General features: G+C 39.6%; 1 protein-coding gene across 12 annotated transcripts in view; it reads right to left on the reverse strand.

The window, feature by feature from the left end:
* Positions 1–17,166, reverse strand: part of SIPA1L1 (signal induced proliferation associated 1 like 1) — a 385,127-nt gene that overhangs the window by 252,573 nt on the left and 115,388 nt on the right. For 4 of the 12 annotated variants that reach the window (XM_070377620.1, XM_070377616.1, XM_070377617.1 and 1 more), the window contains one exon: positions 15,550–15,623. The exons of 7 other annotated variants lie outside the window; for them this stretch is intronic. The gene's annotated coding sequence lies outside the window, so the exon portion shown is untranslated. Of the gene's footprint in view, positions 1–9,301; positions 9,324–15,549; positions 15,624–17,166 lie in introns of those variants that run through there. One more of the 12 variants, XM_070377619.1, reaches the window with a different exon arrangement.

Raw genomic sequence — 17,166 nt, forward strand, 5'->3', positions numbered from 1 at the left:
CAGGGAGTCTGGGGTGAGAGAGATGGGCATTCCAGGGCATTCCACAAGGGCCTGAAAATGGGAAAAGACCTGAAGAGCCAGCACTCTAGGCTGTAGTGCCAGGTTTTCACTATGGAGTACCAAGTGCTACCAATGAAAACCAGGGAAATGTTTACACAAAAACAGGGGGACTCGACTAAAACCAATGAGCAGCTCTGCAAGAGAACAATGAATACAATGAGGTGTTTGATTTTTGTTTCTCAGAGTCACAAAGCTGAGACTATTCAAGATAGAATTTTAGAGTTCCTGTCCTCCAAGACCCAAATCCACCTTTTATACTTCTTCATTGCCTCTGTTTTCATTGGAAAAAGATTCATATCTTTTCATTTACGTGTTGCTGTATTACAATTTCATTTGTATATATCTGTATTTGGGTACCTATTTAAATAGGGTACAAGCTTTCAGAGTGGGTCCAGGCCTTTTATTCTTTTTATATGGCCTGCAAATTCTAAAATAATATTTACCATGAAAGCCACCCTACAAATATCATTTGATCAGAAAATCATCTTTTAATAATTATTTTTTAAAAGAATTAGAAGTGAGTATAGGAGAAGCCTCTGTAACATACGCATCCACCTGTTTCAGTCTTTATAGTCCTATTTATTTGTCCTTACTATGTGTCAGGCACTGTTCTAAGCACTTAATTTCTATTAGCTTATATCATCCTCCTGACAATCCTATGAGACACATGCCATTATCACGATTATTACCACTTTACTAAAGAGGAAACTAAACTTGCCCAACATCACAAAGCTGGCAAGTAGTAGAGATAAGGTCTAAAGCCAGACAGTCTGGTTCTAGAGTTAATGCACTCAATCTCTACACACGAAAACACCTCTTTCAAAATAACACATTACACTTGAAAACTTATGGGCCAAGTTTTGCTTCTTCTTCAGTTTTTGCACTGTGGCAGTCATCACATATTGTATTTTGAAAATTTGACACACTGCAAACTGCAATTACTCTTTTAAATCACAAAAAATACAAAGATTTTAATGTGCTTCTAAATAATGCACTTATATTTGGGCCTTGCATACTGTTTATTCTAAGAAGTACATCTGTTCTTGGCATCGAATATAACAAAATTAGCTATTTTATGATTACACAATAAGAATGTCAATGCCATTGCCTGATCAAACAAATAGTGAATGATTAATGCTTCTCCTTGGATTTCTTTCTAAACATAATTAATGTATAAATAGCTAAGCAAATTATTACTTGATTCAAACAACCTGCTATCTACAAAGACAAGAGTCCTTTACCTGTGAATAAGTCAACACACACTTGGACAAGGCAGTATCTGATGCTGCTGCCGCTGCTGCTGCTGCTGCTGCTAAGTCACTTCAGTCGTGTCCAACTCTGTGCGACCCCAAAGACGGGAGCCCACCAGGCTCCCCTGTCCCTGGGATTCTCCAGGCAAGAACACTGGAGTAGGTTGCCATTTCCTTCTCCAATGCATGAAAGTGAAAAGTGAAAGTGAAGTCGTGTCGGACTCTTAGCGACCCCATGGACTGCAGCCTACCAGGCTCCGTCCATGGGATTTTCCAGGCAAGAGTACTGGAGTGGGTTAGCATCTGATGGGATACCTGTAAATATCTACACAAAATTTTGACTCAAAGAATCCCCCACTGCCGGGAGCCGGCATATTGCATATTGAGTGCAGCACTTTCCACAGCATCATCTTTCAGGATCTGGAATAGCTCAACTGGAATTCTATCACTGCTGGGAGCCAGCGTGAGGAGCTCCACCCGTGACAAAGGTCATGAGGAAGGAGGCTCGGCATATGCAAAGGCGGGATTGAGCCTCAGGAGCCCCCTGGAAATTTTTGAGCATTTACCCCCAAAACCAGAGTCTGCCTACTTTCTGCTTTGTGCTTTCACCTACACCTCTGACTTTACAGGGGGCTGTCCCCCACTACCTCTCTCTGAAAAAAGAGTTAGCTTACAGCTCCAGTTAATAATTCCTGGGTGTGACAGTGTTTCAACCTACAAACTCCTTTGGAAGTCCTCTAGCCTGCCTGAATAGGTTTTTCTGGCCACATGTGATTGCTCAGAGCCTCCCAACTGTGAGAGGCATGAGATGTTCTAAACTGTCTAAATACAGATTCCTTTGAGCAGTTAAAAGATTGATTAGAAATTGTATTGGTGAAGGGTTTTTCACTTGTTGGGCCAATGTTTGCTGCTAAGTCTCCATATCCCTTACCTGCTGTGTCCCTGGCAGTGTACTGATTAATATAATTGGTGCAAATAGTAGCTTTAATGTTTGTAACCTGGGACCCTTGAATTAATTCTTTTTCTTGTTATAGCCCACCACACCCTTGCTCTGTAGGAATGCAACTTTATCTAATGCTTTTGGAGGGTGGCTCCTGACCAATCACCTTTAGAGAAAAATAAGTTTTCTGAAGAAAGGGTCTTAAAATGTTAACAGGCCTCTGGGCCAGAAGATGATGCAAATCACCTAAACTTTTGCATATGATAAGTTTGCAGGAAGAAAGCCTGGCTTACTGCATGACTCTACCCCTTCCCCCATTATCCGCTATGCATAACTTAAGGTATAAAAACTACTTTGAAAAATAAAGTGCGGGCCTTGTTCACCGAAACTTGGTCTCACCATGTCGTTCTTTCTCTTACCTTCTGGCTGAATTATTCAGCCTCTTTTCTCCACTGAATTTCCTCACTGAGCTATCCTTATTTCAGCCTCTTTTCTCCACTGAATTTCCTCACTGAGCTATCCTTATTTCAGCCTCTTTTCTCCACTGAATTTCCTCACTGAGCTATCCTTATTTCAGCCTCTTTTCTCCACTGAATTTTCTCACTGAGCTATCCTCATTCTATTACTCTTTATATCCTTAATTAAAGTTTAATTAAGCAGTTGTTTCCTGATCCTCGCCGACGCCGTCCCTGCTTCGAATTCCCTGTATCCACCGGGGCTGGACCCCGGCACCCCACCAATAGTAATCAGTGTTGACATAAATAAGGACAGTAAGTTGGTGATGACTGGAATGGTTGATTTCACATGACAGTTAAGTGTTGTTTCAAACAGAAAATTTTTCAGTAGAAATCTTCTGAAATCTTACCTATAAGACCAAGCTAGTTTGACTTACATCCCAAACCAAATCACTACTACATATACTAATACTTAATAGGTCAAAAGCATTCACACAGCATAACTACAGTGATCAAAATGAAGAGAATAAATATGACAGAGAAAACTGGCATCAAAATATATTGAAAGAACAAATAACTAAGGCCATTAAATTGGGCTCCTCTACATGATATGAAGGAGTTCATAAAAACCAACCAGTCAATATGCTTTAGACTATAAACACCCATGTTAATCCAAAAACTAGCAAACAAACAATTACTTTTTAAGAAAAATCATTTAATTTAGTCCATCATACCTACAAACTACTTTAGGCACCATGCTTGGATTAAAAAAATATCATCTTGCCAAGAGGACACAATTAGAACACAGTTGAGTTTTATTAGTGTGGCTTTCATCATGGTTCTCTTAATGCCTGTTGTTTATCTATACAAATAAAGTACAGCCTGGGAACTGTCCTAGTTTCTTTGAGAGCTATCAACTGAAGCTAATGTTTCCTTAATGAGAAGGCCACTCTGAAAGGGTACTATGAACCTGGCCCGTTTCCTCCGCCATTTACATGGACACAAGCCCATCTGCAGCAGGGCAACATTAGCCTTGCGATGGAATCTCTGTATCCTCACGTGATGTCTCTCAATAGTCCTCACTGTGTTTACTTGTTCAGCTAAAAACAAAGGGGCAGCCTCCCTTCTCCCAATAAACAGGAAGTTTAAAATGAGTTTGATTGTACATACTGATGGGCAGCAGCCCAGGAACTGAATGGAGCTCCCCTTAGGGTAACATTTGCTTCTTTCCATCCTGCTCATCTTTGAACACCCCCACAGCACAGTACCTTGGACATACAGCCAATGCATGGAGCCCCTCCTCTCCCTCAAAGGATTCCACACACATCTCAGAACTGAGTTACCAGTATATGGTCCTGTTACCTATTTGGACTCGAGACACTTGTAAGGACTTATGAGAAACCACCATTCAGAAAATTTACCAGAGCACCTCAGTGTATTTCCCTACATAACACTCCCAAGTCTGTGGCTGTGAAAATCTTTCTTAACTTCCTCTTTAAAATGAGACTGTTCTGAGAAATACAACGCTTGTGGCATGCTAACACAGCAAACACACAAAATATTGAGTAGGCCAAAAAGTTGATCCATTCAGGTTTTTGTACCATCTTACTAAAAACCCTGAATAAACTTTCTGGCCAATTCGATATACACTAACAAAATATCAATTCTTGAGACTCTCCTTTGGACTTAGATGCTGGCATTGATGACATTACTGAAATGTCAGAAGAAATTTTAAATACTAAGAAGAGAGATGACCCTGGGAGAACTGACAGCAATTTTGAGCCCCATACGGTCTCTTCGAAAGCCAATTAATTAGGCCAAGTTAAACAGTTAAACCTGGAGAAGGAAATAGCAACCCACTCCAGTATTCTTACCTGGAGAATCCCAGGGACAGAGGAGCCTGGTGGGCTGCTGTCTGTGGGGTCGCACAGAGTCGGACATGACTGATGTGACTTAGCAGCAGCAGCGCAAACAGTTAAACCAGTTTCACTCTTTCTTGTCGCAATATGATAAAATATCTTGACTCAACAAGCAAATCTCACTGGGCCAGCTTCATAGAACACTTATACATAAACACAACATCTCTATCTGATAAAATAAATGCATGCCAAGGTTTCAGTCTTAATCTGCATTTAACAATACTGGTTTCATTATGAGGATAAACCCAGTTACCAAAAGAACTGTTCATTTTTCAATATTTTTTTAAACAACAGTTGTGATGCATCACAAAAAGGGTTTTGACCAAAATGCTGTAACCTAGCTCCACCATGATCCTATTCAAAATATTCCAAAATTCTAACTCATGATTACTATTATATATAGTATCTGGAGTGCCAAATTCTTCGTTTAAAAAATGGAGGTAGTATCTTTTAAAGATTGAATGTCAATAATACAGCATGTGGACAAATTAATTCAAGATGGATCACAGTTTTCAGAAGAAAACATAGGAGAATATTTTCAAGAGTGGACAGTAGGGAAAGGCTTTCTAAGACACTGAAATCTGTAATAACCATAAAAGAAAAAAATGGATCAGATCAGATCAGATCAGATCAGTCGCTCAGTTGTGTCCGACTCTTTGCAAACCCATGAATCGCAGCACGCCAGGCCTCCCTGTCCATCACCAACTCCCAGAGTTCACTCAGACTCACATCCATCGAGTCAGTGATGCCATCTAGCCATCTCATCCTCTGTCGTCCCCTTCTCCTCCTGCCCCCAATCCCTCCCAGCATCAGAGTCTTTTCCAATGAGTCAACTCTTCGCATGAGGTGGCCAAAGTACTGGAGTTGCAGCTTTAGCATCATTCCTTCCAAAGAAATCCCAGGGCTGATCTCCTTCAGAATGGACTGGTTGGATCTCCTTACAGTCCAAGGGACTCTCAAGAGTCTTCTCCAACATCACAGTTCAAAAGCATCAATTCTTCGGCGCTCAGCCTTCTTCACAGTCCAACTCTCACATCCATACATGACCACAGGAAGAACCATAGCCTTGACTAGACAAACCTTTAACTTGTGATTATGAGGTGACACTGTTTTAAAAAAACTGAGGAGAAATCAGTGCAAAATATAAATCTAAAACAAAGAGGACTGATATCCAGGCTATGTAAAGAACTCATGAAACTCACTAATAAAATGTTCACTGCAGTATATACACAATGGCCTGTTTTGGAGGAGACAGCTCAACAGAGGAAGAGGAGATTTCTTTCCTGTCAAGAATTAGGGGGGATTTCCCTGGTGGTCCAGTGGTTAGGACTCTATGCTTCCAGTGCTGGGGGCACAGGTTCAATCTCTGGTATGGAACTAACATCCCACATGCCAAGTAGCCAATAAATTAATTAATTAAAAATAAAAACAGAACTAAGGGTTAGGTAGCTGGAGGAGAGTACTGCCTAACAAACTGCTTGAGGAAAAAGACAGAAAATACAAATTAGATAGATGACAGGGCAGTTTGAGCTTTTTTAAAATAAAGCTTTCAGAATGCCAAGAAGTCTTAGTTTAAAAGAAATATGGATTTGGGCAGAAGGATAAATTAAGAGTTTAGGATTAACATATACATGCTATCGATACTATATATAAAACAGATCTACTATATAGCATAGAGAATTCTACTCAATATTCTATAATAACCCATATGGGGAAAGAATCTGAAAAGAATACATGTGTGTGTGTGTGAGAGTGTGTGTGTGTGTGAGAGTGTGTGTGTGTAACTGAATCACTTTGCTGTCCACCTGAAACTAACGCAATGCTGTAGATCAACTACACGCCAATAGACAATTTTAGAAAGTCTTTAAATAAAACACAATTGTATTAAAAATCCAAAAATAAAAACCTTTTCTATATTTATTTTTATTTAGTTTATTTTTGGCTGTGCTGGGTCTATGCTGCTGCATGCAGGCTTTCTCTAGTTGTGGCAAGCAGAGGCTACTCTTCCCTGCAGTGCATGAGCCACTGCAATGAGCTCATGCATTGCTCGGAAGCTCAGAAGCCATGAGCTGTGGCTTCTCTTGTGGATCATGGGCTCCAGGCACGCGGGCTTCCATAGCTGCAGGCACGGGGGCCCAGCAGTTGCAGCTTGTGGGCTCTACAGCACAGGCTCAATAGCTGTAGTACACGGGCTTAGTTGCTCCACAGCATATGGGATCTTCCTGGACCAGGGCTCGAACCCAGGTCCCCTGCATTGGCAGGGGGATTCTTAACCACTAGACTACCAAGGAAGCCCAAAACAATTTTTTACATAAAAGAAATATGGTTTTTGAAAAGTGGCAGCTTTGTACTATTAAGTTGGTTTCAAAAAGTTTCTATCCAAATTTAATGCTTGAAGTGTAATTCTTACTTGGGTTTATCCAATTCTCCAGATCAAGCAAATATATTTGCATGGAAAATACATTTCAGTTAAAAAACTGGATTTGTATCATACCACTTTGTAAACATTTGTTTTGTCTAAAAATAAACTTTAATTCTTCTGCAATACACCAAGAAAATAAGGATACAGAATGATCTAAAATGGCACAGAGTCACCAATAATTATTAAAGCTTTTCAGCCATCATTTCTGAGCTGTGATTTTACACAATTATACATTTGGTTCTGTCTAGACATATCATTCAGTTGGCTTCGTAAAGCACACCACCCAAGCCCATAAGTGCTGGCAGACCAACATATAATAAACAGTTCTCCACTGTAGTATTACAGGACATGAAATTGATAGTTTTGTTTTTAACATGGAGATGTTAACCACTTATAACAATAAGACTTTTTTGACATTTATTGCAAGTTTTTTAGGTGCAAAACTATACATGAAAGATCAGTTAATGTGCCCTCACGCTTTCTCATTCATTTATTCTCTCTGCTATCTGACCTCAAGTGTAAACGGGTTGTTTTGTTGCTATCTGTACCCTGTGCCCTTGCAGTTACACCACATGACAACTTGAGATGCTGTTCTGCACAAATCAGTAGGAGAAATATCTAAACACCAGAGTTCTGTCTCAGAGGACTGTTAGAATCTGTTTAGACTGAACTGCCAATCTGAAAACAAAGTAAGTTTTTCCTTTTAGCTGTTAAAATGAAAACAATTTCTAAGTATCATTAAAACAATAGTAAATGAAAGAGTTTTGATAATTGCGAAGATGTCAAACCAACCAAAACTGCTACTTTATAAAGGACTCCTGATAACCAAAAGCATGTTGTTTTAAACTAAAATAAGAACACATCCTACCACCACAATATGTGAGGAAAGAGGCATAAACACTTAGAGAAAACAGGGAAGAACAATTCAACATAGTGGCTCAGGCACTAAAGACAGACCGATCTGGGTTCATCCCAGCTCAGCCACTTTCAAGTTATGTGACTTATATAAATCATTTAGTCCTTAGTAACATGAGGATCAAGATTGCTGGAAGAAATATCAATAACTTCAGATATGCAGATGACACTACCCTTATGGCAGAAAGTGAACAGAAACTAAAAAGCCTCTTGATGAAGGTTAAAGTGGAGAGTGAAAAAGTTGGCTTCAAGCTCAACATTCAGAAAACGAAGATCATGGCATCCGGTCCCATCACTTCATGGGAAATAGATAGAAACAGTGTTAGACTTTATTTTTTTGGGCTCCAGAATCACTGCAGATGGTGACTGCAGCCATGAAATTAAAAGATGCTTATTCCTTGGAAGGAAAATTATGACCAACCTAGATAGCATATTGAAAAGCAGAGATATTACTTTGCCAACAAAGGTTCGTCTAGTCAAGGCTATGGTTTTTCCTGTGGTCATGTATGGAGGTGAGAGTTGGACTGTGAAGAAGGCTGAGCGCCGAAGAATTGATGCTTTTGAACTGTGGTGTTGGAGAAGACTCTTGAGAGTCCCTTGGACTGCAAGGAGATCCAACCAGTCCATTCTGAAGGTCAGCCCTGGGATTTCTTTGGAGGGAATGATGCTAAAGCTGCAACTCCAGTACTTTGGCCACCTCATGCGAAGAGTTGACTCATTGGAAAAGACTCTGATGCTGGGAGGGATTGGGGGCAGGAGGAGAAGGGGACGACAGAGGATAAGATGGCTGGATGGCATCACTGACTCGATGGACGTGAGTCTGAGTGAACTCTGGGAGTTGGTGATGGACAGGGAGGCCTGGCGTGCTGCGATTCATGGGGTCGCAAAGAGTCAGACACGACTGAGTGACTAAACTGAAATGAACATGAGGATATCTGTCAACATCTCATAGGATGAATATGAGGATTAAAAGAAACAATGAAAGGGAAATCTTTAGCAAAGTTCTGAGTACACATTAAACACTGTAATGGTAACTATTATTATTACAGTTAATTTATAATTTCTTCAATAAAGAGTCAGAATTACTAAAAGCTATAACGTAAAACAACCAGATTTAATAAAAAAAAATACCAATTAAAGATTTCTAGTTTAGGAATTTATCTCATGATCCCAAGAACTTTGTGGAAACCAAGAGAACTTTAAATTTTAAACTAGCAATATAGGCAGTGGGAATAAGCCCTTCTTTTTCTTGGTCCAAATAATTTGAGAAAAGGAAGGGGTGTGGGGGGCAGGGAAGAAGAACAATCATTCACGATCAACCACTGTAAGCAATCACTCACATAAACAATGGCACACAGGCAATCATTTGTGTGTGCTCAAGAGTTCCATGTTAAGTCACAAATCTGCATACTCAGTTCCTCTTGGCTTTAAATCAACTTGTTGCAGTCACTCCACAATGATTTTCTGGGGCAGGTTGTAACTAACCAAACAAGTACCTGTGCATGACGAAAATATGAACTTAGTAAAAAGGCACCACATTATATTTTATACGGTATTTCATACATATTTCATACAGTTCATTTATGCATTCACTCATGAAGGATCTATCTACTTCTCGCTCCCTACCAAACTCAGTCAAATATTAACACAGTAATAACATTAACCTCGCAAGGAGAAAAGCATCCTTGCAAAGTGTGAAAATGCGGTTTAGGTGTCCTGTCTCACACAGCATACGCTTCTGAAAAAACATGAGAAGTGTTAGTCGCTCAGCGGTGTCCAACTCTTGCGAACCCTTGTGACCCCACAGCCCTCCAGGCTCCTCTGTCCACGGGATTTCCCAGGCAAGAATACTGGAGAGAGCTGCCATTTCCTCCTCCAGGGGATCTTCTCCACCCAGAGATCAAACCCGAGTCTCTTGCATGGGCAGACAGACTCTTTACCACTGAGCCACCTGGGAACGCCATAAGTAGACAAGGCCAGAGCTAAAAGGGGCTCTGCCCGATCTTCATCCAATACACTGTGGTTTTACAACATATACCATTTTATTGCTGATTGTAAGTAAGGTAAGTTTCTGTCTAAATTTTATTTACAGTCTTCATTTGACCAGCATATTCATTCAGAGTTATAAAAAAAGATACAGTCTATAGTCGTTTTACCCCAACCAGGTATCAGTTTCTAAGTAACCACATTCTATCCAAACTTTGAGGACATTTCCAAGACCACCTTCTCCAGAAAGCATTTCTTGATAGGCTTGAGCTAAAAGTTATGTCCTGTTGCCATGAATTCCTGTAGCACTTTGCCTGAACTTACCTCTCCCTGGTTTCCCTTTCTGTCTCATATTAAGGTTATCCTCCAATATATCTTAGATCTCCATAATAATTCAGGTTCCTTGAGACCAAATTCATATATGACTTACCTAAGACAAAACCCTACAGGAGCTGCAGGGCTCAAGATAAATTACAATAAATGCATTCTTTTTTTTTTTTTTTAAGACTGATGTTCAGCCATAAACTTCTAACTTCATCACTGCTGCTGGTGGTGTTACATTTACTGATATATGTATCTTTAATCAAGAGGGATGCTTGGAAAACTTTACACAATAGTATAAGGAAAGGATGAGTGGAGCTAGAACAGATCTCTCCATAAAAGACTCTACTTAGCCTTCATCTGAGAGCCAACCACTACCACTCCATTTTTATACATTACTGGTATCCCAGGACATCTTCAGAGTTGACAGAGAGTTGTTGAGTTTAAACCAAAGGTCCTAAATACTAAAAGTTTCCATCAGTATAATCATAAAAATCAGAGTTAAGGGAATTTCCACTTACCTTTACTCATTATATAGCCTCCACTAACCTTTTCAACCTCAACTTGCTCATACATAAAATGGGTATGACATTACCTCACAGTATTGATAGGATCAAATGTGAAAACCTGTATGACAATGCCTGGTCCCAAGCCCAGTACAAATGATTTGCTCAGTCTCCATAGTCCAGAATGGCAGATGAAGTTCTACCACAAAGCCTCTTTGTTCTAAGACCAACAATTTGATGGATCTCTCAGTTTCATTTCATGATCAGAGAAAATATTAAAAGTTAGGAACTGGATTCCAGGATCACAATTCTCCTAAAAATATTCTATGTAGGAATTAGACTTAGACTTCAGTCTCAGGTGCCTCTCCATGTTTACTAAATTTACTTTTAATTTTCTATTGTAGAGTGAGACTGTTTTCAAAGTTACTGAGAAAAAAAGGAGGAGGTGAGTCATTCTTGATATACTGGTCTAAAGAAAATCACTGCACAAAAGCCAGGAAGTTTTTCCTTTAAATTTCTTACACTGAACTCTTTGACCAACATTTTAATCACTCACACGGCAAAAAGAATAGATAACTAGAAATATTTCACAATTTCAAACATTCACTTAATACAGAATGGAAAGTCACATTAAACCAATCATCAAGCAGGAAAATCTTGATGGACAGGATCAGGACAAGTTGTGCTTATTAGTGACTGCTCCACTTAAATGACAGAAGAGTCAGCGTTCAGTCTGGGGATTTGAGAACTTGGAGCGCAACACATCCTCCACACCAGAAGATGAACAGTTTCTGTTAATACGGAAATGATGTTGAACTAGTAAAAGATGTAATAGCTAACAAAAAAGTTCCTCAGAACGGAGGGTCTTCAGGTCAAAGTGCTAACTCTCACTAGTCATCAGGAGAATGCAATCTAAATAACAATGGATCCCACTCTGGACCCACTGGAATGGCTAAAACTAAATGCTAAAAGCTAATGCTGATGAAGACATGGAGCCACTGGAACTCTCAAACACTGTTATTGACAGTGAACTGGTGCACCTACTTCAATAAAAGGTTCCATATTATCCACCAAAGCTGAACAAACACATATGCAACCTCAGAAATCCCAGTCCTAGGTAGACACCCAACAAAAATATACATATATGTGCCCAAAAAACAAATACAAAGAGTTTTCTATAAAGTTCCAAATCAGAGAAAACTAATCTATGGTGATGTAAGTTAGCATAATGATTACCTCTGGTAGTACTGGTGGATGAGGAAGGGTAGTGAAATGGGAGAAAATGTGAATGAGTCTATGGAATGCTGGTAATAGTCTTATTTTTAAGTTAGGTGATATTTACACATGTGTATTGTTTACAAAAATTTATCAAAGATGAAAACTTACAATCTGTGTGCTTTTCTACATTAATGTTACACCTTATTTTTTTTAATAGGAAACACATCAAGGTAATTATAAGCACATGTGCCTATTTATTTAACTATAAAAAAACACAAATATATTTGAGAGAATAAAGTGCTTTTTCTTCATAGAACTGGCACTGTGTACAATTCCTAACAGGCATTTTCTTCTTATTATACCATATTTTCTCCTTGTTATACTGTAACTATTTTCTTTTCTCTCAAATATTTAGAATGAAAGCTTTATGGCTGCATTATTGGATGCAGTATTGGGTACAGCCATAAATCATTCATATTATTTTCAAATTTGTCTTCATAAGTAATGTTGCAATGAATAAACACCATGTTTCAGACATGTTTGCACATGTCTGTATTTCATTAAAACATTCCTAGAAATAAATTCCCAGGGCCCCAGCATACACTTAACAATGCTAAAAGTGTACAACTCTGGAAATTTTTTCATCAACATTGCTTAAGCAATCTTAGTAATCATTAGCTAGATGAACACTTAACTACATGGAAAACTTAGCTACCCAGAATAAATAATTTCTTTGAAGTTTTGCTTAATAAATAGACTCCTCTTCTTACAAAGATTATTGAGGATTTTGTATAAATGAGTTCAGAGTCTTAGAGAAAACACTCTACAGCTAGAAATGGGCACCCTGAGAAATAAATTAAATCTATGACATCAGTGTAGGAATGATCAAAAATCAATCATGACTCAAAAAAAATATACATAACAGAATATAAAACCAAATAAAAATGTTTATATGTACATGTATTTTTATATATGTACAGAAAAAATACATAAGGCTATTTAACAAAATGGTAAAATACATTGCTGGGTTTAGGATTTGGGTAATTTTTACTTTGCCTTTTTAGTTTTGTTGCTCACATTATTTACAGTAAACATATACCCTTTTAAGATTACAAAGTTAACTAGAAGATATGAAAGTCTCCTGATAAAAATATAGGATAACAGATACTTTCTTCCCTGTTCACAAAACAAATTAAATTGATGAGCGTCTTCTCCCACATATTTTTCATCAATCTTCTAGCACCTGCCACAGGGTTTCTGTTGGCAAATACCAATAAAGCACATACAGCAGAACAAACAAGGAAAGAACAGTAGCAGGAAACTGGCACCCCCAGCAAATCGTGCTTATTTGAGACAGCTCTCCATCCCACCTTCAAACCAGAGTCAGTGGTTGTGACTCTACATCCCAGGGGCTGTCATTTTCTGCTAGTTAAGCTATTCTTAGTTCCTAAGATAGAATTAAGGATATCGATATTTCATGGCTGCCTATTAAAATCACCACAACCTCCAGGAGCCCTGTATCTGAGCAAAAGACTTCCCACTGACAGAACTGTAGCCTCAGGTCTCACGTTAGTTACGTCCTAGAGACCTGGAAGAATTGACTCAGCTCCCTGGGGACAAGGGAGTCAGTTACTCACCAGGTGGAGTTCCATCCATTAGCTCGACCATCTTTCCCAAGAGAATTTAACATCACTTCATTTGACCGGAGGGGAAAAAAGCTAAATGGAGCTTACTCTCCCAGCCAATCACATCCACATTGAGCTATAGTAATCAAACAATTAGAGTTCTAAATTTCCCTTATCCCTTCCTTCCAGGTAAAGTCTTGTTTATTAATGGTAATTAAAAACACGGCCATGGCAAACCAAACATCAAACCCCTAGGATCAAAATAGCAGCAGCTTTTTTTGGCATCCCTTGGACCTCCACCTCCATGAAGGTCGCCCACAGTCTTGAATCAATCAGGAACTCCCCACCTTGGAAGAAAGGACTGACTCAAAAAGTAAATATCCCACTGATACTAATGGCCTTATTCTCCCAGCCTAACTTCAAACAAGAGAAAATTAAGAGAGTAAACAGCTACATTTATATTGTTGTCACTTTTTTTTTTTTTTAACAATTGGATTTGAAATGCAGGCAATATAGAGTGTCTCTGGGCTACAGTTCAAGGGAAACAGAACATCCTAATAGAAGAACATTTTCAGCTTTCTCAAATTCCACTTCAGCCAAGTTCAGAAAGTTCTCTATTTCATCTAGAAAGTTCATGTTCTTCTTGCTGTAAATGTCAGGACCTTCAGGATACAGAATTCCAGCAGCTAGAGTAGCACAAAGACCATGTTCAGTGTGTCAAGGTCTCAGAACACAACCGGTCTAGTGGGGCTGAATACACCTCCAACCTAAGCATCAGTTCAGTCGCTCACGTAACTGATACCAAATACTAAGACCCAGACTACAGTCAGACATACATTTAATAGATTACTTGGCAGTAATAGTAACATAGCACATGCACTGCCCTCGATGAGCTCAATGGCTAATGAAGACAATGATGTATATGCAGGAGTGACACCTGAGTACGCACTGTAATCATCATAGCTACTATCACTTAGTGAGAGCTTAGTACTTACTTAGAATCGTACACACTTAAGATCTTCAGTTACCCCACAAAGTAAGTGTTACAGCTTACTTCTCAGTCCCATCATCCCTAAAAAGAGGGTAATACCTACTGTACAGGATTGAAGTGAAGGTCAACACACTCGAAGCACTTACGACACTGGTTGTCATGTGGCAATGGATCAATAAAGGTCAGCTCTTACACTATTTTAATCATTGATGCGCTGGTCGTTACTATCATTGGAAAAACAACCAGGAAAGTAAAAACAAAACAAAGGGAAGAGTACTTAGAGAAAGAAGATTGGCAGCCACCACATAACAGCCAAAGGGCATCAGACAAGCTCCTTCAGCCACCTGAAAAATGGGGTGAGGCCACCTGTTCCATCCTCCTGGAACCAGGACCTCCGGGCTGTCCTGGAAGTCACACAAAAGCATGTTTAGCCACAGAACACAGCACTAATACTATATACCATCATTGACCAGAGGGCCTCCACAAACACTGGAAAACAATGAACTTTCGCTGTGAGCTGTAAACAGACATTAAATTACTATCCTAACACCAACAACCAGGAGAAGGCGATGGCACCCCACTCCAGTACTCTTGCCTGGAAAATCCCATGGACGGAGGGGCCTGGTGGGCTGCAGTCCATGGGGTCGCTAGGAGTTGGACAAGACTGAGCGACTTCACTTTCCCTTTTCACTTTCATGCACTGGAGAAGGAAATGGCAACCCACTCCAGTGTTCTTGCCTGGAGAATCCCCAGGATGCGGCAGCCTGGTGGGCTGCCATCTATGGAGTCCACAGAGTCGGACACGACTGAAGCGACTTAGCAGCAGCAACAACAACAACAACAAAATCCAAAGTATAGTTTTTTTAAAACTCCCACAACAGCTGGGTAAAAAGTAAAAAGCACAGTAATTTTCCACTACCCAGTAACACCAAACACCATACCTGGAGCCTTAGACCAGGAGAATCATCAAAACTTTGAGGGAAGTATCCAACATTCTGAAGGCGATCTCGAAGTGCTTTAAAAAAAACAAAAAAACAAACCCGACTGCATCAAGGTACCACAGGCTCGTTTTAGGTATTACAAGCAAATAGAGTACAGCAGATTTAAACTGCATTTTATTTCAACTATGAACACTGAAATAAAGCAATTTTCAAGCATTGCACGCATGCTCAGTCATTCAGTCATGTCTGACTCTGCAATCCCATTGACTATAGCCCGTCAGGCTCCTCAGTCCATGGGATTTTCCAGGCAAGGATACTGGAGTGGGTTGCCATTTCCTTCTCTGGGGGATCTTCCCGACCTAGGGATCAAACCCTCGTCTCCTGCATCTCCTGGAACTGGAAGGAGGATTCCGTACCACTGAGTCACCTGATTACTCTTTCTATTATCATGTCCTACAAAGCTTCCTTTCACCTACATGCTAACATAAAAGTTAACAGAAGGTAAAGTCTCCAATTCAAGCTTCTGCAACTTTAAACACACAAACACAAAAGCTTCTGGGACTATTTTCATCTTGTGGTCAGTGCTGAGAGAGCACTAATACCAAACAGACATCTTCTGTCCTCTAAAGTTTTCTGAATATAAGCCATCCCTCTTTATCGGCATGATCAACTCAGTAATGGGCAATGTACTTTCTCATACAGCCTGCATATTTTAATAATTTTAATTAAGAACATTAGAAATATAAATGAGGCTTTCTTTTTGTCCCTTTTTATTTTCCAAATGAGCTAAAATTAGCATCTATTTTCTACTTAGTCAGCAAAAAGGACTCCTTTTTAAAATAAGGCATGAAAACCTATTTGATTTTAATTGAAAATTCTGTTTATGTTTACCTAATATCAGTAGGACCTATTTTGTTTGATACAACTACAATAACCAGGAAGGAAAATGTATTTGCAATAGCAATTCAGATAGAAATATCTGTCATCCAACTGTTAATGGAACAGTTCCTCTGGTTCCAGTCCCCAGCGGGTTTTCCTTCTAGCTTTCAATAAGGAAAACCTGTCAATGAAGCAAGTAGGTTGAGCACTGTCTTCCACTGACTGTGACAATGAGCAAGTTTTCTCTCCCCAGATAGAGTAAAAGCTCATATTTTAAAGTTTGCATCATAAATTATGTTACACTTAAACTTGGTGTCTGCTGGCTTTTGCTCAGCCTTAGAGCCCTGGGCCATCAACAGGTGCTGGCTGGGGTGGCAATGCTATTAGGGGCACAGAATAAGGGCCCGTAGCACCGCCTCCCATCATGTAGTGGTGAGGACCACAGCATCAGTTCTTTAAATTTTTCCGAAGTGTCCAGTATTATTCAAGATTCCCTTATGCAAAACAAACACTGCGACTTGACGGTGTGTTGGGGTAAAGTCAAAAGCAGGGGTCCCCAACTTCCAGGATCTAATCAATGCCTGATGATCTAAGATGGACCTGATGTAATAATAATAGGGGGAAAAAAAAAGCGCACGATGTATTTTGCTTGAATGATCCCAAAATCATCCCTCTGATTCTGGTCCATGGAAAAACTGTCTTCCACAAGACCAGTCCCTGGTGCCACAAAGGTTAGGG

Source organism: Bos mutus, chromosome 10, assembly GCF_027580195.1.
Source record: "Bos mutus isolate GX-2022 chromosome 10, NWIPB_WYAK_1.1, whole genome shotgun sequence".
Lineage (NCBI taxonomy): Eukaryota > Metazoa > Chordata > Mammalia > Artiodactyla > Bovidae > Bos > Bos mutus.